The 14,178-nt window shown below is 39.4% G+C and overlaps 1 long non-coding RNA gene across 5 annotated transcripts in view; it reads right to left on the bottom strand.

Moving 5' to 3' along the window:
* The window catches only part of LOC309622884, a 745,101-nt gene that overhangs the window by 306,597 nt on the left and 424,326 nt on the right, over positions 1–14,178 (bottom strand). For all 5 annotated transcript variants that reach the window (XR_014241176.1, XR_014241177.1, XR_014241178.1 and 2 more), the window contains one exon: positions 12,332–12,395. This is a non-coding gene — a long non-coding RNA (uncharacterized lncRNA). The remainder of the gene's footprint in view (positions 1–12,331; positions 12,396–14,178) is intronic.

Below are 14,178 nucleotides of genomic sequence, written 5' to 3'. Positions count from 1 at the left end.
GGATGTACTGATAGGTAGATGTAAGTCTTTCTAGACTGTGATCTTGCTCTTTGTAAGTTAACAAGTTTAATATTCTTGGTACCACAGCTGTTTCTGCGAACCAGTTAATGTTAATTCATCCCTGTAAAAAAACAGGCTTCTAAGCCTGTGGAGCACAGAGCCTTAGTATGGAGGGTGGTGAGTTCCTCAGACTAGATGTTCCACAGGAGAACTAATCTGAGTGACTGGAGGTCTCCCCAGCTGGAGCTGTCTTTCTTGATGTGAAGTTGACACAGCACGGTACAAGACAGAGCACAATGGATAAGAAAGTAGGCTCTGAAGTCAGACTACCTGGGTTCAAAGTCTATACTACTGTTTACTAGCTATGTGACTTTGGGGAAGTTAGGTAACCTCTCTGTTTCAGTTTTCTCATCTACAAAACACAGATAATAACAGTACCTTTCTCACATGGTTGTTAAAAGAATATATGATCTCATTTATGTAAAGTACCTAGTACAGAGCTTGTCACCACTAACACTCCAATATTATTATTTCTCAGTTGGCATTCTTTTCATACTTTTCCGTTTGTCAATTGATTCTCTTATGATGAGAACATATATCATTTCAATTCCTAATCAGAAAACAATGCTATTCAAAATATTTGAAATGAATATGACTTCTGTTCAACCAGGAAAAAAAGAATAGTAAAGAAAAGAGATGGAGGAAGGAAGGGTCCAGGAATGCAACTGAGGGACATTTTAGAAGGACGGTATATTGAAATTCAGGCCTTTCTAACACAAGCCATCTGGTGACCGCATCCAAGCAAGCCCCATCAAAATTTTTCTCATGGAGTTCTTTTGTCACTGTTTATTCTGCACTTCATCTTAGTAGGCAAATGGGTGGATTTACCCTGCACAGAGCAGGGATAGCAGTGGGAGGACGTGGGAAGGAATAATCTAATGGCAAAGGTGAGGAGGAATTAAGGGTGAAAGGCAGCAAAGACCCCTTCCCCACATGCCTCCCCATTCTCTCAGCACTGGAATCTAAGTCTGCGGTTTTAGACAAAGTTCACACACAACTTAAACCAAAGATGTAGCTCCCTTCCCCAATCCCAAAGGTTCCCAATCAGCCCTTAGCCTTGTATAGGGAGCTTTCAAACCACTACCCATGGTTTAATTAATTTTCTGAAAAAAGTGGCTGGTTGATATGACAGTCACAAACATCAAATTCCATTAATTAATACTGAGACATCAGTGTCCATGTTGTTTCTCAATTACACATTTCATATGCAGTCACCGTTGTGCTGGCATCAGTTTGGTCCTAGTGCCCAGAAAGGACAGTTACAACGGAAGGAGGACCAAAGGCGGGTGGGGGGTAGCATCTGCACTTACACTGAGATAATCAGCTTGCAGGAATTCACACTCCTAAGAGCACTCCCCAGAGAAGGGTCTCAGAGACCTAGATGAAAGGGTTTAAATGTGGCTGGGCGAGGCGTTTTCATTTTGCTGATGGACTGGAAGGAAACTATCAGCTTGATGAACACAGAGCTTCCCTCGCGTTCCAAGACACACTCTGTGCACTGGCTTTCCAAGCCTCCTTCCCTTGTTTCCCCTCTCATTGTTCTCTTTCTCTCTCTCTCTGTCTCACTCTGTCTCACTCTGCCTCTCTCGCTCGCTGGCTCTGTCTCTCTTTTCCCCTAACTACAGTCATCTTCAATTTCATGTTAATTCAGAAAAGAGTCAAAGGGGAACAAAAAGCAATCTTTGCTTCTTCCACTCAAGTAAAAACCCTAAAGGGACCACACTCCCATCGAGGCATGTGTTTGAGGGCCTGGAGACAAAGCAAAATGTTCTCAGGAACACTCAGAGGGTAGGTCCTGGAGATAAAGCAATGTGATTAAATCTTGATAGATTTTTGTTTTAAGAGTAAAAGGGAGAAGGGAGGGGTAGCTCTTGTTTGCCTGGATACAAAGAGTGCCGTTGGCAATCCCTGCTTAATCAGGATCTTGATGAGCCTCTTTTCCCTCCCAGGACTGAGACGCCAAGGAATAGTCTATCTGAGGCAGCCTCTGGCTCATTCCCACGTGCTTGCTCCATCCCTGCCACTTCGCTGGCCCCTGCCCTGAGAAACAGCTGTTTCATTATTCCGGCAATCTTATGAAAATTATTTGTGACTTCAATTTGAAAATTATAAAAATAAAACCCTAGCCCCACCCAGTCCCAGAAGGCAACAGGCAAAACTGATCACTGTCAAAAGCCTTCCATACCTTTATGGGGAACTATTATTCCCTTATTAAGAAATTAATCATCTTTTCCACTTTAAGGATAGAGAAAAAGTGACCCAAAAAGTGAAGTAATTTGTCCAAGGTCATTCCCCAAATGGATTACAGGTCCCTCTAACAGATACACAGTGTTCAGAGCCAGGAGGGAATGGAATGGGGTGGGACAAAATGAGAGCATCCTTGCTGGGCTCTGGGGCTGGGCCTAGGCACTCCAGGTTTTGAGATTGGTAGCGTTAAGATAGGGAGGGTTCTTTGTTACTTTTTATTTCATGTCACCATATTTCAAAAGGTTGGAAAGAAGGTGACTACTCAGAACTAAAAGTACAGAGGTGCACACAGAAATTAAATAGTAGAGGTCATGATGGCATGATTTCAGATTCAGATGTACTCTGGTTACAAAAAATAAAGAGAAAAGAAAAGGTCCTAATCTGATTTTTAAAAAGGGCTGCAATTAATGTTGAGAAAGGAGTCAAAATATTCAATTATATTCCCAGGTCTGATTTATCACTAATTTGCAGAGCAATCTTGATCATTTCCCTTAACCTCTCTGGTCCACAATTGTTCCATTTGTTTCAGGGGGCTCAGTTATCCCTGCTCTATTGTCAAGGATGGTGTGAGAAAAGAACCAAATGGCATATATCTAGCAGAAAGCTCCATACAAACCTCCAGTGGCCCCAGATATGTTGTAGCAGTTGGATGTATGTACTACTTAGAGAATAATGGCTAATGTTAGTAAGTTTCTAATATGTCCTAGGCACTAGGCTATGTACTTTGCAAACTATCCTCATTCAATTTTCAAATACTGTATGAAGTAAACACTAGCACTGTTCTAGATTAAAAAGATGAGGAAGCTGAAGCTCGGAGATACTAAGATATCTGCCTGAGGGTCACACAACTAGTAGAAAACAGTCAGGATTCAAAGCTAATTTTGTCTAATTCTGGAGTTCAAGTCCTTACACACTAGGCAATGAATTCTATGCGGCAAGTATAATTCAGACAAGTGGTAGCACACCTCCATTGAACACAATATGAAAAACACCAAGTTGGAACACACTTATACAAAAGGAATACAACTTCTAGTCTTGAAAAACCCCATCAGTATGGTCTCACTGTCTCCTCTCAGATTGGAGCCTGCAGGCAAAGAGGGCAGGTACAGGACCTTGTTGAACAAGGCAGCGCTTGGGGCAGACACAGCCCTGAAACAGTCCTGACGCTCCACAAATCAGCGATGGCTCCCTCCACTCGAGTTCATTCCAAACAAATCCATTAAAAGCACCATCTTAATGAATATTTTATACAGTTATGACATAGTGAGTCCCATTTAGGAGGGGCTCTTACTAAAGGCTGAAACAATGAACTACTAAAATAGCCAACTAATCATCAAGGCCAATAGAAATCTGGTCAGGGGACACGATAATTTTACACAAAGAAAAAAATGGAAGTCCTACACTCCCTTCTTCCTGATTTAAGACTCCTCTCTTTCTCTCTCTTTTTTTTTTTTTTTAACAGTCTAACTACCATGTTCAAATACCGCCATCCACCAGCAAAAGCCACCTATTTGGATAATTAATTTGTTTTTTCTTGGCCTTGTCATTATTTCTGAAGAAAATCAACATACATATTTGTGTGTTTTTCTTAAATTAGGTCTATTTCTGAACCCTTAGCAACTGCACATGCCCACATACACACACACACACAAATAGATAAACAAGTCTTAACCTACTTTCCCTAGAAATAGAAAGTGAAGACAATCCTAACAGACAAATTCAATGGTGGTCCCTGTCCTGTGCCACTTTTCCCAGCCTTGCGCCTCTCCCAGGAAAATATGGTGCAGCTCAAGGACTTTGGAGGAAAAAGAGGTCTGAGCCTAAAACACAGAGAGCAAACTGATGGCCTGTGTGTAAAATGCAACCTGCAGATGTGTTCTGTTTGCTCTATCAGGGTTGACTTGCCTACTGTTTTTAAGAAATTTGAAATCACTGTTAACATTTAAAAATCTGGAGATTTCACAAACATTTCTGGGTTTCTTATTACTCTTGAACAAGTAGGCAATCTGGCATAAGGGGACCTACATTCCTGCAGAGTGACAGCCAGCTGGAGCTGACTCATAGCTCATAGAGGGGCCAGCCTCCCCAGTTCCCAGACTCCATCATGTTCCCTTGACAGGAAGACAGGATTGGTTGCCATTTGTCATTAACCTTAAGTGGCTGTTTTCCTTAGAGTTGTAAGGAATGCACAGGCACATAGACCAGTGGAACACAATACAGAGCCCAGACATAAAACCATGCATATATGGTCAACTAATTATTGAGGAGTGTGCCAAGAACATGCAGTGGAGAAAGGACAGTCTTTTCAATAAACGGTGTTGGGAAAACTGGATATCCACAGGCAAAAACATGAAACTAGACTGCTATCTTACACTACTGACAAAAATTAACTCAAAGTGGATCAAAGACTTAAATGTAAGACCTGAAACCGTAAAACTCCAAGAAGAAAACATAGGGAAAAACATCCTTGACATTGGTCTTGTCAATGATTTCTTGCCTAAGACACCAATAGCAAAGGCAACAAAAGCTAACAGAAATAAGTAGGACTACATTAAACTAAAGGGCTTCTGCATAGCAAAGGAAACAATCAATAAATTGAAAAGGCAGCCTATGGAACAGGAGAAAATATTCACAAACCATATCTCTGATAAGGGGTTAACATCCAAAATATATAAAGAACTCATAAAACTCAACAGCAAAAAAAGGAAATAATCCAATTTTTAAATGGGCAAAGGACCTGAAAAGACATTTTACCATAGAAGACATACAAATGGCGAATAGGTGCATACAAAGGCACTCAACATCACTAATCATCAGGAAAATACAAATCAAAACCAAAATGAGATAGGACTTCACACCTGTCAGAATGCCTATCATCTAAAAGACAAGAGATAACAAATGTTGGCAAGAATGTGGAGAAAAGGGAACACTTCTGATGGGAATGTAAAATGGAACAGCCATTGTAGAAAAGAGAATGGCAGTTCCTCAAAAAAATAAAAATTTAACTACCAGATGATCCAGCAATTCCACTCCTGGGTAGAAGGAACTGAAATCAGTATCTCAAAGATCCATATCCATGTTCGTTACAGCATTATTTGTAATAGACAAGATATGGAAACAATCTAAGTGTCAACAGATAAATTGATAAAGAAGATGTGGTATACATATATAATGAAATATTATAAAGCCATGAGGAAGAAGAAAATCCTGCCATTTCCAACAATATGGATGGACCTTGAGAGTATAATGCTAAGTGAGATAAGTCAGACAGAGAAAGACAAATACTGTATGATATCACTTATATTTGCAATTAAAAAAAGCTGAACTAGTAAAAATAGAGAGTAGTATGGTGGTTACTGAGAGCTGGGTGGGGGTAGGGTAAATGGGGAGATGGTGTTAAAGGGTACAAACTTGAAACTGGCAGATAAATAAGTTCTGGAGATCTAATGCACAGTATAGTGGGTACAGTCAACAATACTGTATTATAAACTTCAAAGTTACTAAGACACTAGGTCTTAATTGTTCTCACGACAAAAACAAATGATAATTATGTGACGGGACAGAAGTGTTAGCTAAAGCTAACACTATTATAATCATGTTGCAATACATAAGTGTATCAAACATGTTGTTCACCTTATACTTAAACAATGTTATATGTCAATTATATCTCAATTTTTAATTAATTAATTAAAACAAAATATTTTTTGTACCTACATCTCTATCTAAAGTGGGAAAATGAGCAAACTGGGATAGCCATGTACTGGAAGAAAAATGGGGGAAAACTTAAAGCCTAATTCTGTGTAGGAGTGAAGAAAATGCATTTGTGTTTGATATGCAAACAAAAACCAGGCTAGTTTAACTTCAGGGTCTTACCTGCCCCTGCAGGCATTTGAAATTGACATCCTTGCCTAAAGTCACTGAAAATCTTTGGAAGTAGGTCTTTATCACCATAGTCTTCACTTCCACAGTTCCGTGGGCCTTCCTTAGTAGTTGCCACAGTGCCAAACACATAAGAGGTGCCGCAAAAAAAACTACATTATGAACTAAAATTTTGCCCTTTTTCTCCTCTCCATTTGATTTCTGTGTACCAACTACCCTACATCACTATCTTCCCTTGTTGATCAAGAATCCTTTTAGAGCCTTTTTTGCTCCAAAGCTTTATTTCATGACCAATCAGACTTGAAAGAACCTGGTAAAGGAATCACATAAAGACTTTAGTGACTGGTTTGATAAAGTATTCACCTGGGGACAAGCCAAACTTAGATTTAAATTCCAGCTTCACCACTCACTACCTTAGCTTGAGTTGCCCGACGGCAAAGCCTGCGATGAAGATGTGGTATGTGTAGGTAGTTTACTGGGGGAATGTGATCCCCTAAATGAGGGGCAGGGAGGTGAATAGGGACAAGAGGACAAACCCACACAAGAAAGTGTTAACTGCTACAGGCAACTGGTTACTTCACACAAGGCCTTCTGAGGAGTCTTATGGAATATGTGTCTGAACTGTCAGCCAGGGACAAAAGCCTTTATCCATCAGCTCCTGCCCCATAGGCAGAGGGTTGCCCCATGATGTGTTAACATCTTAATGAAACCAAAGGAAGCCAGAGAGAAGCACGTGAGGTGGAGTGGTAGCCTTGGCTGAAGGCCAAGATGATGTGAGGTGCTGTACAAAGGGTGTCCTATACAATAACTGTGGTCGAATACTTCATTTCTGGAAACCTCAGTTTCCCCTACTATAAATGGGCCAACATTAGTGCTTCTCTTTTAGGAAGGTAAGGAGAATATAATGAAATAATCCATGTAAAGTTCATTGCAAAATGCCCAGCACATAGTACATGCTAATGAATGGCTGTTTCAAATACAGTATAAGCTCTTACCTCCAGGGCCGTACACTGTGGAGGACCTTTATCTGACAACTTGACAGCAATAATCAATGAAACCAAACAATGATACTTACAATCTCAGCATTCACTTAGCGATAGATTCCAAACTGGCTGCTGCTAAGCCAGTTCTGTCCCATAGACACGTATTCTTCTCCTACCCCCATAAATATCTATATAGATATCTATTAATATATATAAACACACAAACGTGTTCATATATTACAACAGGAATAAGTTATGAACATTTAAAAATCAGAAAAAAAAAATCAGAAAACTCAGATTTCCAGCTTACCCTTGAAAAAGCAAAGGTCTGACCCCACCAAGCTGGCATTCCCACTGTCAGCTGGAGCTGAGCAGTGGTCACCTTTTCAGACGGGGCATGTTTTCTCCAATTTGCCACTATCCCCTCCGAGTCCATTTCACTCATTTACAACCTGCTGCTGGGCATTTGCATTTGAAACTTCTGGACTGATACTTAACCTAGAAAGGCGGGGTCGCTGGAAACCCTGCCAGAACCTAAGGAGAAAGAATGCCAGAGACGACGAGGCCTTTATCTTTCAGTGAGACAGCTGAAGAGCCACCCCCAAGGCCCATGGAACTCAATGTCCCTGTGATGGAGAGCTAAGTGAATCCTGCTGAGGTGAGAGTGTGTGGTTCCAGTGAGTCTGGCTATTACCAACCTGAGACTGAGGTCACCCCAGCTGCTCTTGGCGCCTGCAACTCTGTTTATTTCATTCTGGTTCATACCAGAGATTTATTTTTATGAACAGTGAACATTTTTTGTAACGTTCCCTCTTTTAACCTTCATTATCAAAGTCTCTGACCAAAGCCCATATAAGTACCATTATTGCCCATATAACATTTTCCAACATAAACCATTTAAGGCATTTTCTTCCATTTTTATTTATTTCTCTTCTGTTACATTTCATTTGAAATGTGCATGGGGGAGAATGTGTCTTGTTTTTATGTTGTCTCATACAGACCATAAGCCCTAATGGTGGGAGCTGCCTATTTTGGAGGTTAATAAGCAATGGCGACATTCATCATATGGAACAAACAACGAGGATATGCTGCCCGCTTAAAAAAAAAGTACTAGGAAGGAGTTTTGCGTGACTGGGGAAATTGAAAAGAAAATAACCCAGCTTCTTTGTCTCTTGTGAAAGCGAAGAGAAGAAGAAACATGGTTGCTCCAGAAAAAGGAAAATTCTCACAGAATTACAGAACGAACTTATTGTTTCCATCAGGGAAGGGTGGAGGGGAGGGACAGTTTGGGATTGACATGTACACACTGCTGTATTAAAATGGATAACCCACAAGAACCTGCTATATAGCATAGGGAACTCTGTTCAATATTACGTAACAACCTCAATGGGAAAAGAATTTGGAAAAGAACTGATATGTGTATATGTGTAACTGAATCACTTTGCTGTACACCTGAAATTAACACAACATTGTTGATCAACTATACTCCAGTATAAAATAAAAAGTTAAAAAAAATAAGAGCATAGTGTTGTAATATCACTCCTCAAATCACCCATTCATATGCAAATTCTCCATGGACAGTGAAAGTACATGTATCTCTGAATCTCTCCTACCTTGCCAGGGTCTGGTGCAAAGTGGGTAATTTAACTGAAGTTTGTATTTGACTCTAAGAAACTCAACTGACTTAAGCAAAAATGGTAATATGTTGACTTACATAGTTGAAAAGTTCAAGGTCTTTAGGCACAGTTGTATGCAAACACTAAAACAGTGTCTTTAGGATTCAATCTCTCTCTCCTCTTTTTCTCCCCCCTGCCCCCCACCTCAACACTCATTCTGCCTTTTATTCTATTGGTTTTTCTTTAAGCAGGCGCTCTTCTTTTGGTAGTAAGCAGTTCATTAATAAGCTCTAGGCTTACATTCTTATAAGCTCAGTAACTCTAGTAATAATGAATGAATAAATAAAAGAAGGAAATAAAGAAATAGAGAAGGAAGGGAGGGAGGGAGGGAGGGAAGAAGGAAGGAAGGAAGGAAGGAAGGAAGGAAGGAAGGAAGGAAGGAAGGAAGGAAGGAAGGGGAGAAGGAAGTAAAAAGAGGGAAAGAACAGGCTTTTCTTTTCTAGCAGTTGCAACAGTTTGGATCCCTGAACAAATCACTAGGGTCAGAGGGAAACTACATGGATCGGAAGGCCCACCCTAGCCACAGGGACTGAAATTGTCTAGGGCGGAATGCATGCTGGGTGGTCACCAGCAGTAAAGGGCCACCACAGAAGGCGTGGATGATGCTGTTGCATGAAGAGAACCACAGGAGTCAAGAGCCCTTGGTACTTCTTTCAAGTTCTGGAGTAACCAGTAAGGAAGTCTTGAAAATTCAATTTAATTCATTGCCACAAAGACGTACCACATCTTACTACATGCTAGAACTGTGCTAAAGCCTGAGAAAGCAAAGATGCAAAGCTACTGACAAAGATCAACAAATCTATAAACCAGCAAGGGATATAGCTACAAAAGCAAGTCATTAGGAAACCTTGTGCTAGGAAAAAATTGTAGAAGTATGTGTAAGGTGCAGAGGTATCTTTGAAATCCCCCAGAAGTAGAACCTGAGATTAGGATTTGTGCTCAAATGACAGATATTTGGAAAGTAATCTAGGGAACGCAAGTAGAGTAATAGGGAAGTTAAGTCAGGGAAGGGAAGGATGCCAGTATAGGGGGAACTATTATACTACAATTTATATATACTCTAATTATATATACATATGAATATATTAGAGGTAGTAACTATCAAACTTATCATTGTTGGGAACTTGGGGTCCCACTGCCTGGGATCCAGTGTAGAACATATGTCTCAGAATTGTTTAACAGGCAAAGGTGGGAACTGATGGGGAGGAAACTGGGGTACTTATATATGAATTTCTGTCTATCACTGGCAAAAGGATGCTGGAGTATAGGGCAGTAATTCCCCAGGCATTTCTGGCCTGCCGTATGTGTGGGCAGAGTGGGCTTCAAAGGCCAGTGAAAGCCCTCAGGCAAAGAGATGCAGATGCCAGTTTGGCAGCCACGCCAACTGCACTGGAACAGTAGGGCCTGGGAATTATGGGTGGAACAGGGGCAGTACCTGATCTTCAAGTAGAAATCATTTTGCTGCTCTTTCCTAAAACAAGGAAACTGAAAGAGAAATTCCCTGAGTGCCTAAGAAACTCTAAAATCCTAAGATGCAAGATGTAGTCTAATAATCTTATATTTTATACGTCCATGTCAGTTTGTCTCAGGCTGATTTTAAAACACTCTAAAAATTCATGGGAAATGGGGGCGTGTGGGAGGTGGAGGCAGCTGGAAGGGCGGTAAGATTAATGATTTTGTGGTCAAAAAGCCCACAACTTCACACAAAAATGTATTCATCAAAACAGCCTAACTTGCTTAGAAAGGATCTGCTTACATTTAACCCTATGATCTCAGTCCCTGCACTTGCCCTATACTGGAGTGTGTGGGTTCCCAGGGACAGGTCTATCTTCTTCTCATTTCTTAAGGTATGTTCAGGTAAATTAGATCACATCTCTATTTTTTCCTTGCTTTTCTTTTTCCATTCCATAGGATAACAGACTCAGACCATCATAAGAGAAGGCTCAAGGATATGGATTCATAGAGATGGTAGATGAGGTTGTGGTGTTGTAATGAGTTCTTTGGACTCCTGACCAAGTGCTCACCTGTCTGCATGGCCAGAGACGGGAACCAAGAGGTAAATGTAGCAAACCAGGCTTTACAGAGGAAAATGATTTTTTTTTTTCTATATCCAGAGGTTTAGTCCTATACCACTTCACATTTCCAAAGCTTGTTCCTAACCCAGGGAAGTTGGCTATATTTGTTTATATTATTTTTAGCATTTGTTACCTTTGGAAGTGTTTTAGCGGCTGTTACATAGACAGGACCCCAAAATATTTTTGCAACAGGCCCATGGCTCTATGGCTCCCCAACAAAACCCTATTTCCCAGAAATCTGCCTGTAAAACCCCAGCCCCCTGTGAACCCACACTAGGCCCTATACTGGAGTGTGTGGGTTTCTAGGGACAGGTTTATCTTCTCATTTCTTAAGATGTGTTCTGGTATATCAGATCTCATCTTTTTTTTTTTTTCCTTCCTTTTCTTTTTCCATTCCATAGAACACCAGTATTGTTGCTTCTAAATGAAGCTTAAGAATTGTATTTGATTGCAAAGGATGGAGCATTTAAAGTGGTTAAGTCTGGGGATGGAAAAAATGAAAATCATATAATCCAATAATGAGCCACGACAATGGAGGGGAAACTCTTCCTGGAAGCACTGTTGACAATGAACAACCCCAAATGCCTATGTGCTCAACTCATTAGCAAGAACCACATTTCTTTCTTGGTCAAGCACAGGATCAAACTCTATATAATTAAAGTCCTCAGTATACACACAATACTGGATGACTTGCAGTTGCTTCCCTACCTCCTCTCGGGTAATTTTCCTAGAAAAGGACTTAATTTAGCAGATTTAGGGAGTGATTTAAGCACTGCTGAGCACTCTATGTTTTACTGGGAATGGAGAAAGAATACCCTTTTCATGGACAAATTTGACCCTGATGCAAACGTCTAACTTCTATGGGCTTCTCTCAAGTCCTAACACTTACATCTGGGAGCAGAACTGCCTCCAGAAAAAGAAGAGTTATTAATATGCCTCAGTGGCTCAGGGAAGTTTGAGTGGAAATGTTTTTTCTTGAATTAGGATTTACTATTGGTGGATGATAATAAAAGCTAATTTTTGTGGGGAGGTTGTTATATATTAGGCATGAGTCCATGTGCTTTACATGTATTAATTCTTTCAAACTTAAAAAAAAAAAATCTCATAGGGAAAAATACCATTAGTGTTTCCAGTAATATTTTCCAGATGATGAAAATGACCATGTCTTCCTCTTTTCTTATATCCCACAGAAGAAATGTTAAAAACAACAACTCTAAAGACTACTTCCACTACTATTGCTGCTATGATGAATATTAATAGTACACCAATTGGCTTGTTACTAGTTAACTAGTTACCAAGCATTACTGAACACCCCAAGTTTAAAACAGTGCTAGACATTATTGGTAGAAATAGGAGAAACAAGAAATTACACTCAGATATATCCAAACAGTATAAGGGCATAACACAGTACCTTGGCAACAACTGTATGCAGTGAGCTTCCTTAAGCAAAATACGATTGCTGCTCAATGCTCTATCTAAAAGAAAAAACAGAGAAAATAAAAACTGTGGTATTCTTAAACTAAATTCTTACCCAATCTTGACATGTATTTAAGACTAAAATGTATAAATAAAACTCTTAGAGAACAAAAGTGGTACACATGTATCAAGCATCTTTGTTAAGTCTATAAGAAAGAGATGCTTTTTTAAAAGAAGCAGTAATAAAAATTGAACTTATGTTCTCTGCTTTCTTTTAATTAGGAAGAAGTACTGATCTGGGGATAGTGTATGCTCATATTGCAAATAGAGCACATAAAATGAACACACACACACACAAACACATACACACACAATCATTTTCCAGAACTTAGACATATTGATACTTTCCTGATTTATATTTTAGATACTGTCATGTCATTATTTCAACTATGTAAAATATAAAAACTTCTTCAGGTAAAAGGGATCATTTTCCTGACATGTAAAGAGTTATTTTTACAAACCAACAAGAATAAGGTTAATAAACTACACAAGAATAACAATAAAACAACCTATTATAAATAAGACATACACAACCCAATAAAAATGGGCAGAAGACATGAACAAAAAGTTCACAATAAAAGAAATACTTTGGCTTATAAATATATGACAAAATGCTCAACTTCAGTTAAATCAAGCAATAAGACACCATTTTTGGTCTATCAGTTAAAATTTGAAAGACACTATCGTGGAACATGTATTTTATTGGAACATGTACTTATTGTAGGTGGCTCAAATGTTGGTTTCAATGCTCTTCATAAAGAGTGCAATTGTTTCTTCCCTTTATTCTTCTTTTATCCCCAGGCTGTGATTATTCTCACTTGGGCCTCTTATTTTTCCTCCAGCAACAATGTTGGCTATGTCTGCACAGAATCCCTAATCCAAGTAGTTGAATCAAGATATTTTGGAGATGGTGTATGTAGCAGAGAAGAAATGTCCCATACATTTGACTACCCATGGAGAGAAAGGTACAACCAGCAGTCTCATGATGGTACTTATCATTAAGCTCACAGGTTTAAGTGCAGTATTTCCATACTTATCAACAGTCTTTGAAAAGAGCTGCCCAGATGAGATTGGCAAAGCTATCTTTTGCTTCTAAACACAAGAGGGGAACAAAAAGAGAAGGCGGAGGTCATTTAATGAGTCAAAATTTTGAATTTTGAAAGATAAGTGAACTACCTTAACCCTGAAATTTTTATCTTTTTTAACTTGAATGTAAATTTTTAAGAATAAATAATAATGCTCTTAGTGATCCTTTACATAACTTATCACATTTAATTCCCATAATAACCCTATGACATAGTGCTATTATTATCCCCAATATACGGATGAAGAAGCTAATGTTTAGAGAGATTAAAGAATCTGTCCAAAATGGCATGGGAGAGCTTTGATTCAAACCCAGGCATTCTCTTTCTGAAATCCAGATTCTTGAATACTTATTCCATCTATAAACTCTTGCTGTGTCCAGAAAATAATTCTATTTGCCCTCATACTGTGGATCAGGATTCATTCCCATGGAGATGAATTTCCTTTCTTAGACTCTACTGCTCCTTTGGGTGAGACTGGTATTCAGTGATGTTTAGAGAAAGCAAAGGGCATCTTCTCTGTGTTTGCCTCATCTCTAGGTTCTCCCAGTGGACTAGCTCCACATGCTTCTCTTGGTTGGACGTGCTTCAAAATGCTCTCTTTCATCTCTGCTTCAAGAATGCTAATCAGCCCTAATCATCAAGCAAAATTCCCTGTAATCCAAAAAGACTACACCAAGTCCAGTGGTACCATCAGAGG

The sequence above is a fragment of the Balaenoptera borealis genome (genome assembly GCF_965194805.1).
Source record: "Balaenoptera borealis genome assembly, chromosome: 2".
In the NCBI taxonomy this organism is placed as follows: domain Eukaryota; kingdom Metazoa; phylum Chordata; class Mammalia; order Artiodactyla; family Balaenopteridae; genus Balaenoptera; species Balaenoptera borealis.
The sequence above is the reverse complement of the archived record's forward strand: the minus strand, read 5'-3'. Positions and strand labels throughout refer to the sequence as shown.